Source organism: Opisthocomus hoazin, chromosome 5, assembly GCF_030867145.1.
Source record: "Opisthocomus hoazin isolate bOpiHoa1 chromosome 5, bOpiHoa1.hap1, whole genome shotgun sequence".
Lineage (NCBI taxonomy): Eukaryota > Metazoa > Chordata > Aves > Opisthocomiformes > Opisthocomidae > Opisthocomus > Opisthocomus hoazin.
Window position 1 is genome coordinate 64,035,606 of NC_134418.1, and position 24,716 is coordinate 64,060,321.

A 24,716-nucleotide genomic window follows, 5' to 3' on the forward strand; every position below is an offset into this window, starting at 1 on the left:
TGCGGGGCGAGCCCCCGCGCACCGCCGGGGCTCCGGGCCGGCTGCCGGGGGGTCCCCAGGGCCCCCTGCTCCGCCCCGGGAGCCGGAGGGAGGGCGGGAGCCCCCAGCTGCCGGGCTGCGACAGCCGGGAGGGGCCTGCGGCGGGGCTGGGACCGCCTCGCTGGAAGCGGGTACCTGCCCTCGGCGCCGGGGAAGGGCTTGAGGCGGGGTGCTGGGGCTGAGTGCCGGGGGAGTGGGGGTGTCGGTGCCCTCCCCGGGGGCTGCTCCGCTCTCCCAGCGGCTGCGGGAGGGGGGGGAGCCCGGCCCCGCCCGCTCGGCACGGCTCCCCGGGCGGCAGAGGCGGGGGCTGGCCGGGGCCGGTCCGCCCGAGCCTCCCGCCGCCGCCTCTTCGTAGCCGGCACGAATCGCCTCCCCCTGGCCCCCCGCGGCGGGGAGGGCCACCCCGGCGGAGCCCTCCCCCTCCCTCCCTCCCTCCCGCCGCCGCACACCCCGAGGAAGGGCTTGTTTTCCTGCCCGGATGATGAATTTCTCCGCAAGGTCATCCCTGCCCGCGGCGGCGGCGCGCCCGCGGCTCCCCGGGCCCCGCCGCGGAGGTAAGGGGCGGGCGGCGCGGAGGGGAGGGGTCGTGAGCACCTCACCTCCCCCCCCCAAACAAGTTTTTGCGGGGCCGGTGCGAGGACAGGTGCCCGGGGACACGGCGGGGCGGGGGGCTGCCGCGGTCCGGGGCGGGGGGATGCGCGGCGCGGTCGCCGCGGCAACGTGTCGGCGGCCCCGGTGTCGCAGCGCCGGGGGTCTCCCGGGGCCCGGCCCCCCGCCGCGGGGCTCAGGGCTCGGGGGCGACCCGCCGAGACCCGGGGTGCGGGCGGGGGGGGTTCCCGCTCGGCGGGGGGCTGGGGCGTCGCAGCCCGGTGATGCCCACCCGCGTCCGAGGCGCGGCGGGCAGCCCCGGCGTGGGGCGGTGGGGCTGGCCCCGTGCCCCCGGCCGGCCTTTCCTTCCCCCCGCTGAAGTCAGGGACCAGGCGGTGGGCGATGCTGCCAGCTCCCAGTCTGTGGCTTGTGCTGTCCGCGGATCAGCCTGCTTTTTTCACGCCCCATGCAGGCCTTGGCTTCATTAATGCTTTTATTCCCGCATCCTTCTTTTTCTCTTGGGTGAAAATAACGATGATGCCGGTGGATTTATTAGAGTCACAAGAATTACTACGATCCCGTAGCCTAACCTCTTTCCTATTATAAAGCACAGACCATTCCCCAGTGAGTCCAAGGTCCGGCCCACCACCCTCTTCAAATAGTCTTGATTAAATGAGTTCCAAGGTTGGGGAATTGGCTGCGTTCCTGGACAAGTGGCTCCAATTGTTAATCCCATTGTTAAAAGGTTTCATCTTTTTTCCACTTTGAACTTTTCTGACTTTGTCTTCTAGCTACTGGATCTTGTAACGTCTTTGTCAGATTAAATAGCTATCTAGTTTCAGATCGTCTCTGTCAGCTCAAGTATTTAAGGGTGGTAATTAAATAGCCACTTAACATTGTCTCCGATGAGATAAATAGGCTGGGCTCCTTTGGTCTCTCCCTGGAATACAGATGCTCCCCAGGAGGAAGGGCTCGGCCGCTCTTCCTCCACCGAGCCCGCCCTGATGTTCTCGCTGGGGCCGCACCGGGAGTTCTGGGCAGGCCCTCGTTAATGTCGCGCGCGGAGATGATAACCTCGTGCGCAGTATTGCCCTGTCCGTTCACCCGACGGGATGAACTTTTCCTTCCCATGACCCTAACGGTGGGAACTTAGGCTCTGTCAGTCCGTGCCTCTCTTTGCGAGCCGGGGTTTTCTCGGAAGCTGTCGGTCTTTCCTGTAAGGGGCACTTGAGTTAAGTCTTCCTACATGCATAACTTTGGATCTGCCTATATTAAATGGACTTTTTCCCCCCTCGTGTCACTTCACGGGAGTCTGCAGCTAGGGAGTGACGACAGAGCTCTGGTGTTTCTCCCTCTAGAAGTCAGCTGAGTTTTTTCCTGGGACCTCCATGCTAAAAACGTCGTTCTTCTTGGTAGCGTTTGCTCCAGATGACCTTAAAGTTATTTCAAGTTTACTGGGGGAGAAGTTGTGCTGAGTAATACACAAACTGCAAACTGAAAGTGCCCATTACAGTGAATTGGTTTTGTAACTGCTCTCGTTCTGCTGTACCTCCAAGAGTTGGTGAGAGAGAGAGGGTTTGCTTTCCTGCCTCACAGAACTGCAAATCCCACTGCTGGGGAAGATGTCAGGGCTGATACATATATTGTCATTATGTTGCAAGTGGTTAACTTGAGTTTTGTGAGTTTCACGTACTCAGAAGTGTGCTTGAGCCTGGATTTGTATCTCTCTTCAGAAAGCAGAGTGTCTGAGAGTGTGGGCCAGAGATGGGTGTTTTTGGCAGGATATTTTCAAGTTTTCCACTAGCACGTAGCAGCTCAAAAGGGGGCTGAAAAGATGGATGGAGTAGTCTGAGGGCACCTGCTGTGGGAGATGGCACAAAGTAATAAAGGTCTTTGAAGTGGCCTTTTTTTGTGTGTGTTTGGAGGGGTGCAGGGGGCTGTTGTTTGTAACTACCTCGATTTACCCTGTCTAAGAGCTTAATGCACACTGAGGGAGGGTGGGGTAAGAAAGGTCCAAAAATTAAAGACCTTGCCTGTACTTGTGGACCATCCCAAGAAATAAGTGAGGTGGATGATCCTTGTGAGTCAGGTTTGTTTGCATGAATGAAGACAGCACATTTCAGCCTTTAGAATGACCTAACTGTCATCAAAGTGTCAAAATTAAGAAAAAGTATGTTCTGATCATGTAAGGACTTCAGTGTCGGGACAGTGAGCTTTTTGGAAATTTTTTGGTTTTCTCTTGAAGTCCCTGAGAATATGTCTATAGAAAAGATTGCATTAAGTACAAACAGTGATGGATGAATGAAGTAGCTCTCAAAAGCTCTTAAAAGGTCTGAAAATCATTACTGAGCTCAGATATCACATCTGACTGAACAGAGTGACCCTATGAGTTCTAGAATTGGGGTGAATTTTCTACAGGCTGGTGTCAGCAGTTTAGGAATTGTTTATTACGCATATAATTATATATCCCTCCCAATACGAAATTTTGAAGTTTTGTTACCTGGGAGGTAGCTTTCCCCATCCATTCAAACTTCACTTCTCTCCTCCAAGCTGGGCTAATTTCTCTGATTTTATTTCAACATATGCTTTACCTTCTCAAGGTTGCATCTTCTCTTCAACTCCTTTTGCTGTCAGAAGAGCATGCGTATCTTTCCATAGGGTGGCTGGTCCCAAAACTTACCCGTACTTGAATCACGATGCCCATCCTGGGTCAGCTCAGCATGAAGTACAGTGGCTGTTAATTAATCCTACAAGGCCAGGACAGGCAGATAGTAGTGGTTTTACAAGTCTCAAACTTACAGTGTCAGGTGAAGACTGTCCAACAAGTGCTAGGTTAGAGTTAGGTGGATTTCAATAGCAAAATGTTGGCAGTAGTAAAATTTGTCAGATTTGGGTCCTACAACTGCTACTGGCACCTTTATTTTTAGCAAAGTAAACCCCCTCCATCAGATGCAGTTAAAGCTAAGGAGAACCTGACTATATTAAGAACAACATCCTGCCTCCAATTTGTTTGTGAAACCGTCACTGACGTAGGAGTAAAAGCAAGCTGCTCGTAATCTTACAGCTACAGGCAGAGCAAAACTTTGCAACTTGCATGACTGCGCTTCTAGCAGCGCACCATTTCTGGAGTTATAACCGCCACGGTAAAGGCAGAGGTGGGACACAGGCTGAATCTGTTGCCTTTGTGGATTTAAGAGCAATCCTGGATTAAGAGCTGATAATATCTAATGGCATGTAATGACTTCGTAGCTGATAAAACTTGCATACCTGCTCTACAGGGTTATGAACTGGTTGCACCTGTGCAAAATTCTTTAAAATTAGTTGTGTTGTTACTAGCAGTACTTTGCTATTATTATGGAAGATTAGAAATGTAACAAAAGTCACCGAGGGTTGTTGGTGTGTTAACCTTGGATAAAAATTGGGTGCCCTAACTGCAAGCCTCGGTGCTATGTGACAAGATGGCTAAACTGATCCCGTGTTTGGTCTTATACATTGGATCCTTTTGGTAAACATCACCTTCTTAAGAGTCAGAACAAAACAATGATCGATAATATTTACTGGGGGAAAAGAAGTTCTGGCTGTGTTCTGAATGAAATTAAATTGCCTTCCAGCAGGAAAAGATTTTTAACAGTGCATCTGAGCATGGCTTACTCTTGCAAAAATAGTAAAATTAGAAAAGGGCTACATATATCTCTTTTATTATATATGTGGACTTTGAGCTCAGTAACAGTTCTATAGAAACAAAAGCTTGTACCGATTAAAAATTAAATCACAGATGATCAGTTACTTGTTAAAGTTGAGTGATTTGTTTCTTGGACTCCATGGCTCAGAGTTTGCATTTGTAAATTGGCCGCAGATCCGTGAGGGAGAGGTGTCAGCATGCTGCTGAGCAAACATGGAAAAAACACAACACCAACACTTGCAGCTCCATGCAGTGTGTGGAGGAGAGGCAAAGGGAAACCTGGAAACCAAAGGAGCAATGACTAGGAGCCAGCGTAATATCATTTTGCCACAGTTTGTCCTCTGTCAGCAGTGGACACGTGTACTTGGGCAAAATAATTAACTGGAGGGAAGAATGCCAACAATCACAAATATTGCAATGAATTGCTGTAAAGCTTCTATCAGGGTGCTACAGGCACGTTCACAGAGGACGAACTGAACTCTTATTTTTCCCTCATCTCTAACTCCATGATCCTGTGTTACAAAACCTAGTGGTAGGTAAGGAAGCTGTTACCGCAGCCAGTATCAACCAGACATCCAGGGAGATCTGTTTTTTTTTTTTTTAATGATCCAGGAACAAGAGTCTGTATCTATTATATCCGTGGTTGTCATTGTTAGCAACACCCGTTACTTTTACTGTTCATTTTACTATATTTCTTATGCATGTAAAATGTGGTAATAACAGTTGAGTTTGCTCACTTCCTCTCCTGCTTTCCTCCCTCTGAAAGTAGTTCTCATAGAAGGACAAGGAGTTAATTGAGGGGGACACAAATGGAGAGCCCGGTGGTTTGTTAAACTGTTAGTGTTTACATACTATTAGTATCCGTATCTAACATAGTGGAGACCAGTTCTGAGCTGAGACTGAAAGCTTGTGTCACTCGGCAGATGATGACAATTCATTTTCCAAGCTAAGTTATAGCTTTGGAAATGAAAATAGTCTGCTGAGAGAGTGGAGAAGTTTTTTAGACTAGGATCATAAGAAGAGAGTATTGTGAGGTGACACATTTCTCGTCTCCCTCTCGGGCAACCCTCGCTTCTAAGGAAACCAACTCGAGTATGATAAAACAGATATGAAGCACATTGCTAGATGGGAACCTCACTGCGGTCTGGTGAACTTCTGATGGGGGAAGCAGCAGCATTGCCAAGTTTAAAATTGTTCGTATTGTCTATGGATTGATCTAGTTACATAGTAATAATGTGCACAATCTCATTTGTGTGCATATACATCACTGCACACGCACAAAGCGGGGGAAGAGCAGTGTTTTCTGAAGGGTTGGTAGTCTAGAAAAGTCTGTCAAGAACCAACAAAGCTACCTCAGTAGTTCAGGCAACCAGTGTACGAAAGGTTGCTTGAAAAGAGCCTGAAATCGGAAGTATTCATATTGTCTGAAAAAACAATATGAGTATCACAGGCAGAAAGTAGTGACCAAACTGGAAATGCAGATCTTGTTGTTTGCCCTTTTTTCTGACCTTTCTTTCTGCTAAATGGACCAGGTGTTTCTAAGATCTTGAAAAGTAATCAATGTTTGCTTGAATTCTCTCTATGACACCTGTATCTTGAGATGCTGCTGTAGCTCAGTGATGGTAATTAATAGTCAGCTCTTCACAATCATCATGCAATTATCACCAGCTGGTGTTTCACCCCGAAGAACAGGATGGCTTTCTACATGCAGATGTGGGTTTCTTTTCGTTTGGAGAAAGCTGGACAAATATTGATTACTGTGATGGGGATCCCAGATTGCATTCTAGTGCTGCAAATCTCTTTCCCAGTGGCACTAATATGCAAATTAAAAAAAAGCTCAGTTTTTAAGAGAAAAAAAAAAGGCAAAATGAAACAAGGTGCTGGGCAGTTATTTCTGCTGCATTTCATGCAAAAAGACAACAAATTCGAACAGAGGACATGAATACTATGCTACATTATGACTAATCTTAAAAATGTATACCATAAAAAGCAGTGGCTTCTTTCAAATGATGGCAGTGAAGTCAACGAAGATCTAATTCAGAATTTATTCCTGTGGCTCCAGGCCCCCTTTTTTTACATGCAAGACTGGACCTGCTGCTCCATGGAAAAATCACTAGAAGTCTGAGAAAATTAGTCAAGGTTTTATCATGGAAACATCGAGAATTTCCAACACAGGATAAGAAAGTATCTAACGTTAGCTTAAATTTGCATAAACAGGAGTAAACTCTTTAACATTTATGTGCAAAACTAATAAAAATAGTTACGTGGTTGGGCATAAATTTCAGATGGATGGATTTTTCCTTTTCTGGATGGAACAGAAAAGGAAAAGAACAGTAGAGTGGTTACTGACCTGATTTTACATGGTTTTGGGAAGAGAGGAGTGTCTCTGTTGGTAGAGGGTAGAGCTGGAGCGTGGTTTCTCTGGTACCAGGGCATCATGGCATCTCTCAGGATAGGGGTGAGCAGAGTCCTTCAACTTAAAGCCAGACGGACTGCAAGTGATTTTCTACTCTTAGGCAGTCATTTTGTTTTAATAAAGAAACTGTAAAAACTGTAAAACACGTTGAAGTCCAAGGACTGGTGCTTTGCCTCCGGTGGGTGGCCAGTGGGATCTTAGTCCAAAAAGCAGTGTGGCTGCCAAGTGCTCAGGGAACAGACACTCCCCTTCCATAGGGCCCCAGGGCTCGGACCATGGAGTATTTCCAAAAGCAGTGCTGAACAGCAGAGTAAATCTGGAAAGTCAAGTAATAGACCAGATAGGAAAGATGTGGAGAGGGCACTGTTGCGTTTTAGCAAGTCCCCATTTTCTTAGACTACTGGAGCTACAATTCAGAGCAGCTTTTAGGATGTCCTTTGGGCACTGAGGAATGAACTTGGCATCACCAGGTCCCAACTTCAGAAAGCAGAGGTGTAAAAGGCTTATAAACCTTCCCAGCTCAGCTCTTCTGGAAGCAGTCTGACTGCTGGGGAGTTAGCTAGCCCTTAGGCTCGAAATGCTGAAGGATAATCAGCCCTTAGTATTTAACGAACTTAAGGGTCACTATCATTAAAGTCACTGTCCTTCCTCTGAAGCATCGTGTTTTAGTTTCACAAAAAGCTCCACACAGTTGAAAGACTTAGCTTTAGAGATGTGTCATTAGGAAAATGATAAAATATAAGAAGTTTGCTGGGGGCTGTAGGAAGGGATAGAATTGATGTGATAAAATATTTGTCAGGAAGATGATACTCTGAGAAGAGCTGTATGGAAACAAGATGACAGAATTATTCCACCCCGAAAGGCTGGTATATCACAGCAAGTGCTGAACATTTTAGAACACTGCAGCACACCACGGCATCTCCATGTTTATTAAAAGAAAATGTTAATCTTCCCCTGGAGGTTAATAATTAGGGAGTGTCTGTTAAAAGCCAGTAAACAGGCTATGAAGGTCTGTGTAAGTTTGAGAACCCAGATTTCTGCTCAAGCTAAGCAGTAGCCTTACAAGATCCCTGTTTCAGTACTCTGAAAAATAACGTACCAGTTTCCATCCAGTCTGTGGGAACAGGCATCCCAACTACAAATGCAGCTGTGGTAACATTTGACAGTTCTCATTTGCAGCACCAAAGGCATTTTCACAGAAAGGGTAGGTGATATTTCAAAGGGCCACCCCAGTCCATGGTACAGCAGAGTAAAGTGACCAGACTTTCGGACCCTTGCCTGCTCTCTGGTCCTTCAAATAAACCTGTTCATGCCATAAGCATGAGCACTGTTTATTGCAAACGTGCTTTCACCTACCTCAGCCAAGGGATGAATAGACTTCGAAGACCTGAACCTGTATGTGGTGACTTCAGGTCAAGACTGTGCAGCATTTGTGCTGTTTATCTCATGCCTGAGAACACAGGGTTCATGGGGCTGAATCCAGCCAGTAGTTTTGGCCATGTGTTAATGAGGCTACAAATGCATGAGGATGCACTGCAAACTATGACTGAGGAATAGAAGCTGTTCATTCATTTCCTGAGAAGTCAAGCAAGCTCCGTCAGGAGGTGCAGAGGAAAGTTTTAACAAATGGGTATTACAGAAGGATTAACTTTGTTAATGTAGCTGCTTGTGCTTTTTGCAGTTAGGAATTAATCGGGTCTTTACTCATTGTTTAAGTCTCAGTTAGCTTGATGCCTAAGAATTGTAAGGGACAAGCAGTTTTCTCCTGCATATAGCAGGCATAGAAACTAACAGAGAGCTGGTCTTCCTTTCGGTGAGGAGAGTGGTCTTTACCTCCTGTCTGGGTTCAGTGTACACCTCAGCTTAAAGAGAACGATTCATACCTGAAGTCATGGGGCCACTTTACACCATCCACGGTGCAATAACAACAGATAATATCCTATCATAAGGCCTGGAGCCTTCCCTCAGAAATACTTTTGTATTAAATGGTCTACTTTGAGAGTTGCTTCCAGCAGGACAATGCTTGGGCATTATCACAGAAACATGTGTGGTTGATATTGGGAAATAGCAGAACAGTATTTATCCAGTTCAGAAGATGCTCTTAATATGTAGGGCCTCAGGGGAATATTGCTTGGAAAATGTACTTTCATAATAAAATGACCTATTTTAGAATTACAATTTCCCATGCTACAGGAGGCAGGAAGGTGACAGGAGACTTGCCAAAGAGATGGATGCTTATTCTCTAACAAGAAGATGAGTGGACAGAATGTATTAATAAGATAGCACATGGGTTTTTTTCAGCTAGGTTCCTGCATGCAGGCTGTTTGCATGCGTCTGCTATATCCAAATCAACATGCCTGCAGGAATGTGAACAGACGTTCCTATCAGCCGTCAGCCCAAACATGCAGATGACAAGGAGGGAGCCCACACAATGTTTGAGCTGTTCCTCAAAAAGCCTTAGGAGAAGAAAATTAAGTATAAGTAGGACAAAGCTAATAATAGTTTTGTTAAGTATCTACCAAGAAAGGAAACTTCGATTACATTACTCTTCTAATACTATGAACCCAAGCAGTGAGCTGTGTAACAAGTGTTATTTGCTGTTACTCATCAGTTCCATCTGTATGGGTGCTCCAAGACAACCCATGTGTTGTTGCTTCTCCAGTAGCAGAGCCTCCCTGCTAGTGACAAATGAATCCCACCTACTCAGCCTCAGTTTGTCTCATATATTCTCTATTGAAACCTTTCTTCTTTTTCAATTTGATTTGTAATCTAACTTCAGCAATCAAATTAGTCTTTAACAACCACATGAGTTCAACTAGTTGGCAATCAAAGCCACACCTGTTACTGTAAAATCACTTCAGAGTCAGTAGCTAACATGCTGCTCAGAGAAAAAAATTAATTAGTTGGGTGAAATTTGACCCCGCAGTCAAAGGCTGTGATTCCTTTGATGCGAACCCCATTAATGGAGCGGCTGTAGTTTATATGAGCTGTAAATTTGGCCTTTTACTAGAGGTATCTAACCAGAGATATTAAATTGATATGAAATTATTCCAAAGACCATAGCTGCCATTCTGACCTGAAGCCAAACAACATCATCCTTTCAGTCATCCTGTCTTAAGCAGCTGATTCAGAATGAATTTAGGGCAGATGAGGTAGAAATGAACAGTCAGATTATTTAGCCGTGGTACTTCATCCAGGCAGTAGCATGCCCTTTGAAATCCTTGCCCTCTACAGTCTTTAGTGATGGTCCTGAAATACTCCTGGCTTGTACAGAGCAACATTGCCAGCCTAAACAGTGGATAATGATGATAATGAACTCACAAGAGTTAAAAGTTTGATTGTACCAGGGCTTCTGCAAATCCAGAACTCATCTCCAATGTGCTTTTCATGGAGTCAGTGCACTGTGCAGAAGGTTTCAACCCCAAAGTTTTCTGTGCAATGGTTTGTTGCAATAGCTTCCTATCACTGAATTTAGGAAAGACCAGAGTGGTAGAAAATTTCCAGAGAGAAAGACACTGAATAGGTCTTGTCGTGACCTTCTCAGTTCTGTGTCTGGTTGCAGAGGGGAGTTTTCTGATCACTTTTTTTTCAGTTTTCCTGATGCTTCTTTGAACCTGTTTCTGAGTGGTTAATGATTCAACTTCTCTTCGTATCTTGAATAGAAACAGGAGTGTAAAAGTACCTGTTCTCTAGCAGACCATATGTTGTCTCTTGCTAAGCTTTTGTACAGTGGAGTTAAAGACACAGGTAAATGTGTTTTGGGGTGTCCCCATTAGCTTAGTTTTGGAGAGTGTTTTGAAGAAGAAATGTGCATGAAAATATGTATTACCCCTTGAATTAATGCGGTATTCTTCCACCTCTCCTTCCGCCTCTTGAAGGCTGACTTTGTGTGTTGTGCGTGAAATTTCATCCATGGGCTCTTGAACTGAGCTCAGTGACCAGAATTTAACTGGGATAAATCTCCTGTAGTCACTTAGTCTTGATTTTAAATCCTTCACTGCTGACACTTGAAATGGTTAATCAGTCATATACACTTCATGACTAATTCTGCCTTTCTTGTGAGAGGGTTTCCTGTTTGTGACTGAAGAGAGGGCAGTCTTTGGGAAAATGGGCTTTGCCCTTCTGCACATATGCATTTTTGAATTGTCTATCTGTTTTCCTTTTTATGTTTGCTATGTCCCTATACACAGAAAAATACTTTCTGTATAGTCAGAGAGCAGCTTTTTGAATAGTGTTCGCTGTTAGTCACCAAATGAAAGAAAGAGACCTAACTGATTACAAAAAAAATCAGGAAATGGGAAAAACTACCCATCAGAGGCTTAGAAAGACAGAGCAATGCTTAGACGTTCAAGCTGAGCATGCAACATGAGATAGCAAGAGGTACAGACATGGTCACCATCACAAATATTTAAGCAGTGTTAAAACTGTCTTTCAAAAGGATGCTATACCATGACGCAAAACATTATTTCAAAGCGTCCTTTTCTTGTGAACAGCTTTCTAGCCTTGAGCTATACAAAGCTGTGAAATGGTCTGGCAAGGAGCACAGAGTAAGAGACAGATGGGGAATCAGTGCTGGAAGAGCATTCAAGCCTAGATCCAGAAGGCAGAGGGCCAAAAAATTTCTGTATCCCGTGGACCAACCAACTTACTTTCTCCTACACATACTCTTTTTTCTGAAAGAGCAGCTCTTCTCTTCGCCTCTTACCTCCCTCCACCTTTTTAGCGGGCCAGAATTCACTCGGTAGTTGTAGAGATGTCAGCCTCATAAGTGGAATAAAGCCGTTGAGTCCACAGGGGAGACGGCTGGTGTTCCTGGGATCAGCATTTAGCCTCATTCTCCGGTTTTGTGGGAGAAACGCAGGACCAAGGGACACTACCCTTGAAATTCAATGGCTGAGCAACTCGATCTAGCTGCTGCTCAGAGAGAAGACCAGGGGGCTAAAGAATTTCCAGGGGTTGTGGCTTTTTCCTTAAAGGGCAAAGCCACCACATACTAGGGGAGAAGAGCACATTTTCTGTCCTGGGAAAGGAAAAGGGTGAGAGTTTTTAAGTGGTGATGGGGGATTTTCCAGCCCATCTGCAGTGCTAACCAAACATCTGTCTCTCTCAAACCACCTCCCGTGGCAGTCTGCATTTGCAAAAATGTTTTTCTCCTGTTGGCTTGGAGTAGAACAAACCCAACAGTTTTGCTGTGGCTGCCCATGCCTGTGGTTTAGAGTTGTTAATAAACAGATGAGGGAGCAGAATGAACAGAGCTGAGGTAGTGAGGATCAAGCTGGAGTAATTCCCTGGACTGCTGACCAGCAGCTGAGCAGGGATGGAGGGGAAGGTGCAGGCTCCTCACCTTCGTGACAGCCAAGTTTCTTGGAGCAGGGTCTAAGTTTTTGATAATATGGTTTTACAAGGAATTCCTGAGAAATTGCTCTTAGTTTCCTCGCTCTGTAGCCTGGACTTGATCTTCTGACCCCATCTGCCTCTCTGTCCACACACCTCTATTCATTCCTGGTCTGCTCTGAGTCCCCTTGCTCAAGCACGCAGGCTACAGGTTTATAGGAAGGATCATTCAGAACAAGTTGCCAGCCTTGCTCTCTGCAAAAGAAGCAGCTCACCTGTAAGAAGAAAAAAAAGATAATCAGGTCACTTGCTCAGTATCTCATTGCCTGCTGCCCTGTTCACACTGGATGTCCTTCTCTTTGTTGTCAAGTGTTCATACCCTGTCCGATCCTATGCCCTGCCCGAGCTTTCTGAAGAGCAAGAGCATTAACAGAGCCTTTTCCAAAAGTGCTTACCTCCCTGTATGAACACTTACAGATCTGCAGTGGTTGCAAGTACTTTTCTTGGGTGGATGGCCTTCCTAGGTCAGTAACATCCTTTGCTGTTCAGCCCTAAGGTGATGCTTTTGGGGTTTTGTGGGGTTTGGGTTTTTTTCTTCACAAATGCTGGCAGCAGCATATTCTGTACACTTGTTTGGTTTTCTAGCTTGTGCTCTGAGGTACCAATCTGCCTCACCTCTTTAGATTCAGGACTTGCTGTATGGCAGTAATCCAGCAAGGGCAGGCAACTCTTTGAATGTTTTTTGGTAATGTTTCGGAGGTGCATCTCTAAAGCCAGATTCGTACTCTCATGATTGCAGACAGGTTTTAGTAGTAGATGATGAAATGCGGGAGAAAGGTGTCTGTAGTTATATCACTGGCATTAGACGCTGACTGTTGCATAGTTTTCTCTGTGTTCTTCAGCTGTGTTGGCTTCTAAAGAAGAGGCAGAAAAAGCACTGGTTTCAACCTCTGCTCTGTATCTTGCCTGCTTAAGCTATGAAGGTTTAGTATCTCTATGCTTGTGTGTAGCATCCAGCGAAATGGCAGACTATGTTAGGGCCTTCTGATGTTTCTTGGATAAGAACAGGAACAAAAAAAAATTGTACTTTCAAAATTATTGAGCAACTTTTGACTCCCGCTGACTTTACTGGTATTTCTGATTATTCAGCACTTTTGAGAATCAGACTTCTTTGACTTCAGTGCCTAACTTAAATCACCCAGATTAGGCTAGATGACTATCTTTATGTTAGCAAATATCAAATATTATGCATATATGTACATCTGTCTGCAATCACATATGTATGCATAGTTTGTGGTAATACAAATCATATCCATAAGTAGGACATCAATGAAAATAAGTTGTGTTAGGAAGCCTGCCGTGCATCCACAGCTGTCAGATGACTGGTTGAAGTATCTAGTGTTATCTTCAAGAAGGTTCTGTGTGGAAATAAATCATCTTGTCTGGATTTTCGTACTGTCTCTATGGTTGCCATGTGTTTTCTCGCTCCTTCAAGTGTACCTCTGTGCACAAGGCATCTATGTTCAATGCGAGTCCAGTAATTAAGCCCTAAGCTGTGAGTGATCCTTTTTCATGCCCTGCCAGCTTCCACTGCAGCTGACTTAGAAACAAGGACAAAGCTATGGCGCAGCCCCGCTCGCTCACAGCTGTGCTCTGGCAAGGTGCAGCCTGACCTCAGCTCACTTCTAAGATTTGCAGGTTAAATATTCTGGCGGCTTGAGCAAGGGCAGCTAAAACTGCTCTGAAGAGGAGGAAAAAGGAGCGCAGCCTAATGCGAGGAGCTGGGCTTTAGGTGATAAACTCAGTAATTGCTTGGGGCTGCTTCATCTTTTTTTTTTTTTTTTTGGAATGCCTATATTCATGTTTTGCCCTTGTGCCATGAAGCAACTGTGTGTAGCTTGAGAAGTTTGTAGTGTCACCATACATGATGGTGAGCTTGGGGGGATAGCGGCCACTGTGGGTGCAGGTCATGCTGCCCATTGGGCTGTCTGGTTTGGGCTTGGCCAGGTGGTCGAGGCAGCCAGCTTCAGTAAATCTCAGACTTTGTTAATCCCAGATATGATATATCTTGTTTGAGCCATCATTTTAATTAATGCTAATTATACTCATAAACAAATTTGGCAGTCATCCTGAGGGAGGATAATTCAAGTTAATGTCTTTTAGCAATGCCTCCCCCACGCTGTGTGTTGCTTTAGTCACCTGATAAATTGAAATGTAAATGTGCTTGCCTTAAATGCAGAAGAAATGAAGAGCAGAGGTATGCCCAGCATTAGGCTCAGTGTAAACCTTGAACTCCAGCTCTGGAAGATTGCAGCCCACGACAGGAGTGGGGATGTCGCGTTAGCTGGTGTACGCCATCATGGCCTTGCGGAGGTACGGGTTATGGACCATACATCTCGTGTGGATAAGGCAGAGGTCCAGAGTCTGGGTACAGCTGTGCCATATCACAACAGGCAAAGCTTTGGCTTATGACAACTCCAGTAACTGATTCCCAATATGATTATTAGCTTTGAAAGGGTTTGCAGAATAAGACATGCTGGGTGTCTGTTTCCAGCATGTTTTATTCAACTGGTTTCCAGATTTTGCATTACTGTCTCTTAAATATTTGGTGTCTTGAGGAAGTATTTCTGGTTTTAGCTTGGTTCTGACACAGATGGGGCTTCCAAGTCTCAGACACTAGATAAGGATTTGTCTTAGGAGCATGGTGATTTTTAAGGATTCAGAAACAGAGAATGTAATTATTCTTAAACTTGTGAAAATCTACATTTAAAACATAGTCTAAAGGGCTGCAGACAGTTGGGTACCTTAGTCCCCCTTGTTGGGGCTGGAAGGACAGAAGCACATTGAATCTTAAGGATAAAAATACTTGTTTTGAATAAGCCATTGTTAGGAGACAATTCTAATAGAAGAGAGGATGGTTCCTGTGATTGTTAGCGTGAGAGATATTTACACCCCTGGGCTGCCTGCAAGGGCAATTCTGAAAAGCTATTAGCATCAGACACCTGTGGGATAGACTGCAAATAAGGAGTTGTTCCTAAAATACGCCCTTGTACAGCACAGCTGTTGGTGTTTTTCTTTGCTGCAGGAAGGCAGAGGTGTTGAGATAGTGACTTGGTCACTGAGTTGGCTTCTTCACCCTGGGAAAGCACTGCAGTCTCTTTGTTCAAGCACATCCACATGGTGGATGGAGACAACTTCAGAGCCTCTCCTTGTCCTGAAGAGTGCTCTGGTTATAGAGTGAATTTCAGGACTCACAATTAGTGAGGTAAGGTTTGGGAGTTGATTTTTACCAATACTGAACTGGTATCGGTGCTAAAACCTCCTTTTTCTCAAGCCAAGAGCCAGAATATTAAGTTTCTCTCAATTTTACCTGATCAGATCTGCTGTGGTGGCAGTAGCTGTCATCTGGGAGGTTGCTCAGATGTGTCTTTCAACACCTTCTGCCGGGTCTGGGTGGAGACTGAAGGAGAAATCTTGTGGTTTGTAGGTGTAGTATCCTACCAACATGTTCCTATCTAGCATCTGCCTACATTAAGGTCAAATGGTTGGAAGCCCTCACATGGCTGCAGCACTGTGTATAGGGTGAGGCTCTTCCGTCATTTCAGGATATAAAAAATGATGGTGTCACAGACTATCTGTAGTACATGACAAGTGACGTTTTTCCTGGCTTTGTAAGGTGACATTTAGGATGTATCGTCCTGTCCCTGGTTGGTTAGCACCTCCTGCCTTCCCTGTGTCCTACTTGCAGTACCTCGTCAGTTAGAAGAATAATAACGAATGAGGTGCTGGTCTCTGGTTTGTTCCAGTTCCACTGGGGTCGATGTTCGGCAAAATAAAGCTTATAGCCTCAAGTAAAGAAAGAAGAGTCTGAGACTGAGATGACAGCTTTTCACCTAACGGTCCCACTGAACTCATACTGTACGCTCATGTGACTGAGGTGAGCGGGTGAGAGTCCTTAGCTGGATATACAGGTTTGAGTCATTGCCCTCAAAAGAGCATTTACTGGCATTGTAAAGATACCACTGAATTCCTCCAATTTTATCTCTGAACACTGAAGGCTTCCAACCTGCAGCCATTTGGTTTCCTGCTGAGCCTCAATACATCAGACAAAAAGAGTCCCAGCACATGGTGCTTCCTCGCATGTTTTTTTTGAGAGGGTGTTTAGCAGGAGACGGTTTACTAAGGAGATTATTTTGTTCTTTTTACCGCCCTTATTGTCAATGGCAGACAGCAGCAGAGCAAAGTGAGACTGTGAAGAAACAGGAAGCAACTGCTGAGGTGGCTGCAGGAAGAAGGCAAGATATTTTTAACTGTTTTCTTTTTTAAAAAAAAAAGCCACGGTGATAGCAGTTTCAGCTGGCAGCCTCTTTATTCACATCAGTTGTGTGTCTGATAGCCAGGAGGCAAGAGCAGACGTGATGAGATCATCATCGTGCCTTTCTTAGGTTAATCACATGCTACCGCAAATTTCTGTTACAGTAATGACTGGTTAGGCTCTGCATCCTTCTCTAATTACATGCCATTTGGAGTAGTTCTTTTCTGTTAGGAGAACGCCTGTAAACGACAATGGATGTGTCCTTTGCCAGGTGCCCGTTATGTATGGATCTATTTCCTTTTCTAATATTGAGCCTAGCATCTTCATTAAAATAATTTGATATATGAGAACAAAATTTTTCAGATGGTGCATGAGAGTTGAATGTTGTCATTGGGTTTCACCTTATGCAAAAGACATTCCTCCTGCTATTAGCTCATCCAAGGCAAAATTTCCTTACTTGCAAGGCTGATTAAAAAAAAAAAGTGCTGCTACAATACACTTCTCCAGACACCAATAATATGGTTGGTCAGCAGCAAATCAGACCTGATTATCTAGAGTGCTACCACCACTACTGGGACTGCTTCAGCATGTGGTGAGTGTTCGCATTCAGTGCACTGGGGGAATGTTCTTAAGCAGAAGGTCATCATGAAATTCAGGATGTTTTCTTCTGAGACTCCAAAAGCATGTTATAAGTAGGTAACATCCTTTGTCCCACAGAGCCACCCTTTCCAAGACACCTACTCAACAGTAGTTATGTTTTCCGGGCCACACAAAATGGGATTTGGTCTTGGTGCAGCTCCCAATAGATGGATGTCCACATAAATGTCACCATCCTGGTTGCTGCTAGTTGACTGGGAGTCTTAGCAGAGAACGCAAGAATTGCATGGGCACTAAAGCCATCGTTGTGCTTTCACCCATAAAGATGATCACTCTGCTTTATAATGAAGTCACATTGGCATTGCTGTGTAGGAAAAGGGTATTTATGGTTGGCTATTGTTAAACTGCTCTCTCAAAACAGTGCTTTTGCGTGTCACCCATCAATGTTCAAATGCATTCAGTTGCATGAAATGCATTAACGAGGTGTTAGAGTTCACCACGTTTTTATCAGACAGAAAAGATAGCGGGATACATAAGGAATTAAATTTCCACTTGGTTGATGGGCAATTCTGTTGCTTTCAACATCAAACATGAAAGTGGTGTTTGAAAGGTCCGTACAACCTTCCTGTTCCCATTCTTCAACCATCACTTCTTGTTTTCACTCAATAATAAGCTGAAGAAAAACAAAGTGGCAGTGAACTATGGAAAAGGAGTCACCTGCCCGATGTGGACAGCAGGTTGCTGGTTTCCTCTCATGTGCACGTGTCAGGAGCATGCGTGCAGATGTTCCTCCTGAAATGTGGCTTACTCTTGAAGTCAGGCTGTGTTTCCTTAAACGTCACTTCCAGTGTCAGATACTAAAATAAAAAAAATGTGCTGATAAATGATGAGGCTAAACATAATAACATACAATTAAGGGAGGAGGAAAAAAAGCAAAATACATATCCCTGTGGGTTTTATCCACATGTCACATTCCCTCTAGGGTGGCCGAGGATCTGAGGTAGAAGTGTTGCTGCAGCTTATGCAGCTGTTGCAGCTGGCTGCCAGTTGGTGTAGTTGCTGTTTGATTTGACTGTTTTCATAAAGCCATTTATCCTTCCCTTTCACCTTGGAGGAGAAAGACTGACGGGCTCTTGGCAGTGTTCTGCAACAAGGTTGGTGTTCAGCAGGGACTTTCACATACTTACACGCCTCGCCGAAGGAAGCCTTTTAACCAGGTGCTGTAACCCTGGGAGCAGGCATGCGAAGAGACACCCTGTCTTTGCAGCCCCATGCGGGGAGGATGCTGGCCGGGAGGATACTCCAGACCACAGCAGAGCTTGAGCTGAGTGGGAAAGTAGAGGGGCAGGACGGACACATGAGGCAGAGGAGGGACAGCGTGGGGAGAAGGGTGTGGAGGTGAATCATAGAATCGTAGGATCATGATTGCCTGAACATGCAAAGCGGTTTGCTTTGCTTTGGATTAGGCCTAGAGGCTGCTGTGCCATTTGGTAGGACTGGCTTAACCCATTTTCTCCTCTGCAGGTTGTGGGCAGTGGGTTAAGCTGAGCTTTGTCCTTCTAAAGTGGAGCTCCCATGTTCTGCACTTTGCAGAGTTAAAGCCTATACCTGGCAGAGAGATGCAAGATGAGAGGAGTCAACAACCAGAAAAATACAGTTCTTCAGCTTGTACAAAATATTGCTAGATGAATCTTCAGTAGCTGTCAGGCCGATTGGCAGCCATCTCTTTTCGGCAAAAAATGGCAGTGCATCTTGCCCGTAATGTTTCACCCGATTTTCCTTGGTTTATTACCATTACAGAGCAAGGACAAGCAGAGCCTGACATTTTCCTTAAGTACTTACCCTCTGTTTTTCCTTTTGGACTCGTTTCCCATTTTTCCCTCTGCCTGTTCCATTTTTTGGCGTCATGTCTCGAGGCCCACGCGAGCAGACCTGCTAGGCGCTGCGGGCTGTATCTCGGCACCCGGTGAGGAGCCAGGCTGCGCCCCAGGAGCCCTGGCAGGAGCTGGGTCTTCCTCGGGGCTGCTCCTGTGGTTCACTTGGTAGTTTCAGCTGCTTTAGTATTGTGGCGTACGTCACGGGTGGTTAAAAAGTGCTTCCAGCACAGGTGCTGGGAAGGGTTTTAGGAGGGGCTCTGAGGTTTTGTTGGGTGGTGTTTGCTGTGATGCTAAAATGAGTGGCCCAAACTTCAGTGAGCAGGCTTGTGCAGATAAAGGTCCTTTTCTCACGGGGCACGCGCATGTGTGTTGCCACAGCATTTCATATAGGCCAAATATGCAAAGGGGTTTCAGAAATAGACGTGCATTCGTTTCCAATTGGTGATTAAAGTGTGTCCTCCAGTTCAGAAAATCCTTGAACTCCTGATGGCCAGCAGCAGGAAGGGCGTACAGACGATCCATGTCTCTGTGTGCCGGGACTTCAGGCTGGCCACAGCCTTCAAGAAGATCTGACTTTTTTCTAAAGCAAATGTCCCTATCCCCAAAAACAACAAGAATAATTGAAAAGCTTTTCAAATAAACCCACGCATACTTAGAGTTAAAAACGCACAAATGGGAAATGTAATTTTTAATATGGTGAAATATAAAAATAAATGGGTAAGATAACAAGTCCTTGTAGGCAGGCCCTTGCTCCTAGGCAGGGTTGCAGCCAGCACAGGGGCTCCTGAGCTACATGACACTGCCTGGTCCTCTCTGGTCCCTGTGAAACTCCTCCTGTCACCCTTGGTGCCTGGCTGGATGCTTGCTGCAGGGGCTGCCGTGTCCCGGTGCCTTCTCAGCTTCCCCTCCAGCGTTTGCTCCGTGGCCCATTGAGCTGAGCTGTCTTCCCTTCTCCTTCTAGAGGGCTGTGACTGACCCAACCGGCCATTTAAGGCCATTTAAGAGAACGTAAGAGTGAGTGCACAAATGGGACACAGACCATCTATCATATCTTGCCCTGTTTCTGTCCTCAGGGCAGATGTGACAGAGTCAAACAAGGCTTCGGGTGTGAACTAGTATGACCTTGATATGGTCATACTATTGAGCGGGGCCGTAACAGCTGGCCCTGAGCCCAGATGTTGCAACAAAAGTGCTCAGATACCATGATGATGGGTTCAGCTGGTGAGCGGAGTTGAGGTGACTTCTAGTATAAGGTAGCAGAAAAGCATCAAGCAGCAATAGAAAAAGGTGAATAGTGAAAAAGGGCAGAAAACACCTTACGGCACTGAAAGCAGTCTAGCAATAGGCTATTGTCCGTCTGGGCTGAGTAAAGCCATATCGGTTCACTGGATAGTGAGGGAATAAATAGATGTTTTGCAGTGTCTGCTAACGTGTCACAGCAGTTCTGCTAACTGAATCAGCAGAGGCCAGTCAAAAGCAAACCGCCACCTACGGTTACCCGCTTTGTAGAGCATCTGCACGGAGGATGCTGCAGCCCCGTGGCGTTGAACTTGTTGCTTCTGCCATCCACCTCCCTGTCTGTCTGTGGCACGGGGTGCTGCAGCGTTCGCAGGTGTGGCCTGCAATAACATCTGTGGTCCCCAGGTGTAGAAGGGCAAGTGGGACTTCGTGCACCTTCTCCTTGAAATGCCAACCCCATCTTTTGTGGCAACCACATGTATGCAAGGTATCTGTGGGCATCCCCTGTCGCCTCTTGCTTCCCCGTGACTGTAGCGTATGAGTCTGTCTCCTGTCAGCATCCCAAAGCATGCTGAAAGATGGAAGCTGTGGATCTTGTATCTTACCTCTTCGGGCAACATCTTTTGTATTTTAATGTGTATGTCCTTGGTTTGTGCTGTCCTTCATTTGTAGTGCCAGTCTTCAGTCCCACAGATAATTAAGAGAAAATAACCCATGAAGCGAATATTTCACAGAATAACAGAATAACAAACACCCTTTGACACTAAAAAGAGGAAGTCACAGAGTTTACAGAGAACAACAGCTTAATGAGCTGGAAAAAAAAATCACTGAGTGCAGAATCAGAAGGGTGCAAGTGCATGTGTATGTTAAAAATTTAAAGAAATGTGCTTTGTGTTCTACACAATCAGTGGTCTAATATGAGTTAGGGCATGCCATTGTCTTTTCTTTAGATCAGGAGAAAAGAAGGGAGAATGAAATCCTGCTTCAGCAGATGTTTATCTGTGTCCTTAACCGTTGCGGCTGTATGCTGATTTTTGTGAGGGTCTGAGAGATAGTGTGATGAGATTAGAACTGTTACGAACAAATATACAGTTCTTCCATTTGTAGAGACGAGGGTGAAGAGGGGGCTCAAGGAAAGGAAAGCTGATGAGAATCCAGAATTGGGGAGGGGGTGCTTGATTAGCTTGTGAGCTGCTTTTTAAATGTTTTTCATTATTTGTTTGTAAATTCTTTTTAAAATTGAGGGTAGGTGGAGATGATGGTAATCTTATTTGTGCTTTTGCACTTTTTCAGATTTTTCAAGAGGCAATAGGAAGCAGAATCTTATGACAGAATTTCTTGAAAATTTCTTGTTTTATTAAATGTGTAGCCTTTCTGGTTTTGTTGACATTCTCATAAGCAGCAAGAGGGAAATTTGTGATGTTTTCTTGGGGGATGGGTGTTACTGAAAGAAGTAGGAGTTTCTTTACGTTGTCAGCATTGAGTTGCCTGGAAACTTCCTGAGGTTTGGGTTTTGGGGTTTTTTAGAGCCCATAAAGATGATCTAATCAGTGACAAGAGTTCATGAAGGTCTGCTGGACATGGAGGGAACCTCCCAGACCATATAAGCCAAACATTGTCTTTGTCAAAGTTAGAAACTTCCTGTTACAAAAGGTCCAGAAAAATTCTGTGTTGAGATGAGATTGACACAGTCAGGCAGACTGATTTTGGTCTGAAAGAATACAATGAAGGGGAACTCTGTGGATGTAGAAAATCTGTTCTTGTTGCTAAAAATTGATTTTGACCTTTGTGGAGATACTAATTTCACCTCCAGATGAAAGAAAATTTTGGAAGATTGCTCCAGGTCAGGCATACAACACTTGAAAAATTCATCAGCATCTTGATTTGTTTTGACATGTTTTTTGGCCTACTACTGAGTTTTGTATTTCTGTTTCTTCTAGGTATTTGCTTGCAGTCAGTGTTGCTTGTTAGTTTAAATCCTCACTGGCTTGGCAGTTGAATGGTGTTGCCCACAGGTCCTAGTGTTGTTCTTCACTCCTATATATAAGACTCCACTAATAAAAATGAGATAATAATCATAAATAAGACTCCCATAATAAAAATGCCTTTCCAATTCTGTAATTAGTTGGTTTTGCTTGCTTTTCTCTTATGTAAGACTTACATTTCATTCTGATTTCTATTAATTATTCAGAAAGAGGATTGTCAAAAATTCCTGCATTTATTTAGACTGCCACAGTGCCTTAGGCTTCCGTCATTAGGATGACTTAGTGAAAAGTCTAATAAGAAAATAGCTTCCATGACTTTGACAACAAAGTCTTTATAAAAACCTTATTCTCATAAACTAACTCATTTTCAGAGTTGTGCCAGGCAGTACAATGACCCAGCCCCCCAACTCATGCTCAAGGGTCAAGTGAAATGTCTGGGTTGTGCTCTGTTGTCCCACATCAGACAATAGGTCCATGTGGGGTTTTTGAGCCAGAATTTCCCCTGTCAACATTATATGTTGAGGACTCAGTAGCAGAATTGCTTTTAACTGGCACATGTGGCAGTCGTTTAAATGTGTGTTTCTAGTGGTGCTGGTGAAGAGCCACAAAACAGATGGGGAGAATTCATGTGGGGGTTCAGATCAGAACTATTTCCTTTAAATGAAAAATTAGGGATCATTCCTCCATTGAGTGGGTATGAGTTAAAGCCAGTGATCTGGCGTGTAGATTGCCTTTCCCAGGTTTTGTGTAGTGAAGAGCCAAACAACTTGCTGTGCCATCTTTATTTCTTCTGAAACTGTTTGCCAAGTAGTACATTTCATCCTAAATTTGGGCATTGGTTTTGTTCCATTATTTGTTTAGTTGTTCTTAAATAAACTCTGGATCTAAAAAAAAAAGAAATGTGACCTGCCCAATTGTATATACTGGTTTGCTTTGCATCGATGTTTGGAAAAGGAAAGAACAGAGTAATGGAATTTAGACAAACAGATACCCAAGCCATCGGCTCCTCTCCTCATGGTCGTTAGACGTTCATAGTACAACAGCGTGAACTTGGAACGGCTCTCCTTTGCTTCAGGACCATGTTGGCTGGCTTTACAGTGAAGATATCTTGTAGGTGGACACAAACTTCCACCGATTTGCAGTCTGGTTTAAACTCAGTTTTTCTCAAAAAGCTAAGCAATCGTTAGCCTTGCCGGAAAGCCGTTTTGGAGTGATGCAGGGCTGCTATCACAGATTGCAGCTAAGAAACTCGGGATCCTTCAGGGGCAGGGTCACAATTTCCCAGGGCTGGTTTAACCCAGCAGACTCTGTATATCGGTGGTTGGACAGAGCCCAAAGAGACAGTATAAAAACAATAAATTATTAATAGCTGGAAGACATAAAGCTTAATGAATAAGTAATAAGTCACAGCCTTTTCCTTTTCTTAGAAAAATAGACTGGCTGTATTTGTTTTAATTTTCTTTTCATTGAGCATTTTTCTCCTGTTGCTCTTTCTAAGTACCCTAAGATGCTGAAATTTAGGATTAATTTTACAGAAACTAAGGAATTTATCCCACTGCTGTTCAGGCTGAGAGAGAAAAGGAGGGTAGGGATGTTTTCTGGAAAGGGCTTTTGCTGATTGTGCTAGGGGGTAGGGAGGGTCTGGAACAACTGAGCGATGGCACAGCTCCTTCCAGCAGCGTCTCCCAGGTAATGTAGCAGAGGAGACCCGGCTCTGTGCCTGCAGAGTCATGGGCACACAGAGGTACGGTAATTCTCCCAGCATCATCCCTCTGGTTAACATAAAACGAAATGTTCAGGGTGTCTCCCAGGTCTCACACCTATGCTTTGCTGGCAGCATAAGCTGTGGAATACCTCTTAAATGAGCATAGGTAGCCTGCAATTTAAAGGAAGGCTGGGGGGGATTTTATCACTGGTCACCACTGCTTTGCTGACACTGACAGGGATCCAGCCCTTGACCTCTAGCAAGGTCAGAGTTGGGCAGCACTAAGTCCTTCTGAAAGCCCAGCCAGCAGGCACATTTGGAGATCACCTCTTGTTTGAAGCGATGGTTTCTCCGCAGTCCTGGCCCGATTTCAACCTGGATAATTCTGCTCCACCTGCTTAAAATCCCTCCCCAGTGTTTTACTGGGTATGGCATGGGCCCCTCCTGCTCTGCAGTGCTTCAGTGTTCCCCTTCTAGTTTCATACCACCTGCTCGTAAATTGATTTCTAGGTCATCTGTGCCCCCGTTTATTAATCAAGCTGGCTCCCTTATAATGATTTTGAAGGATCTATATGTGAAAGCAGTTAAGTACGTACACAGCCCCGGTGCTGTGTAGCGCAGCAGCTTCTCTTGGTGTTTATCTGCACCACCTAGTAGGTTGTTGTCCCTCTGTATTCCTTTTACCAGAGAGATTTGGGTTCATCCACATTAGTCTGTATTGACCTGTTGCCCTCTGTGAGCAGATCCTTGTTGGTAGTGGAGCTGGAGAAGGTCTCTGCATGAGAAGGTGGGAGAACTGGTGCTTGGCGAAGGCGTGGGGTCCATTCAGGTCACAGTGTGGGCATCGGAGCTGTTCTCCACACAGGTGCAACAGGCAAGGTAGCACCTGTCCTTCCACAGATGGCTTGCTAGACAATTTTGTCGCAGTGAGTTTATTTT

General features: G+C 45.1%; 1 protein-coding gene across 1 annotated transcript in view; it reads left to right on the forward strand.

The window, feature by feature from the left end:
* The first annotated feature begins 304 nt into the window (after nucleotides 1-304).
* The window catches only part of GPRIN3 (GPRIN family member 3), a 28,813-nt gene continuing 4,401 nt past the window's right edge, over nucleotides 305-24,716 (forward strand). The window contains exon 1 of the mRNA XM_075421511.1: nucleotides 305-593. The gene's annotated coding sequence lies outside the window, so the exon portion shown is untranslated. The remainder of the gene's footprint in view (nucleotides 594-24,716) is intronic.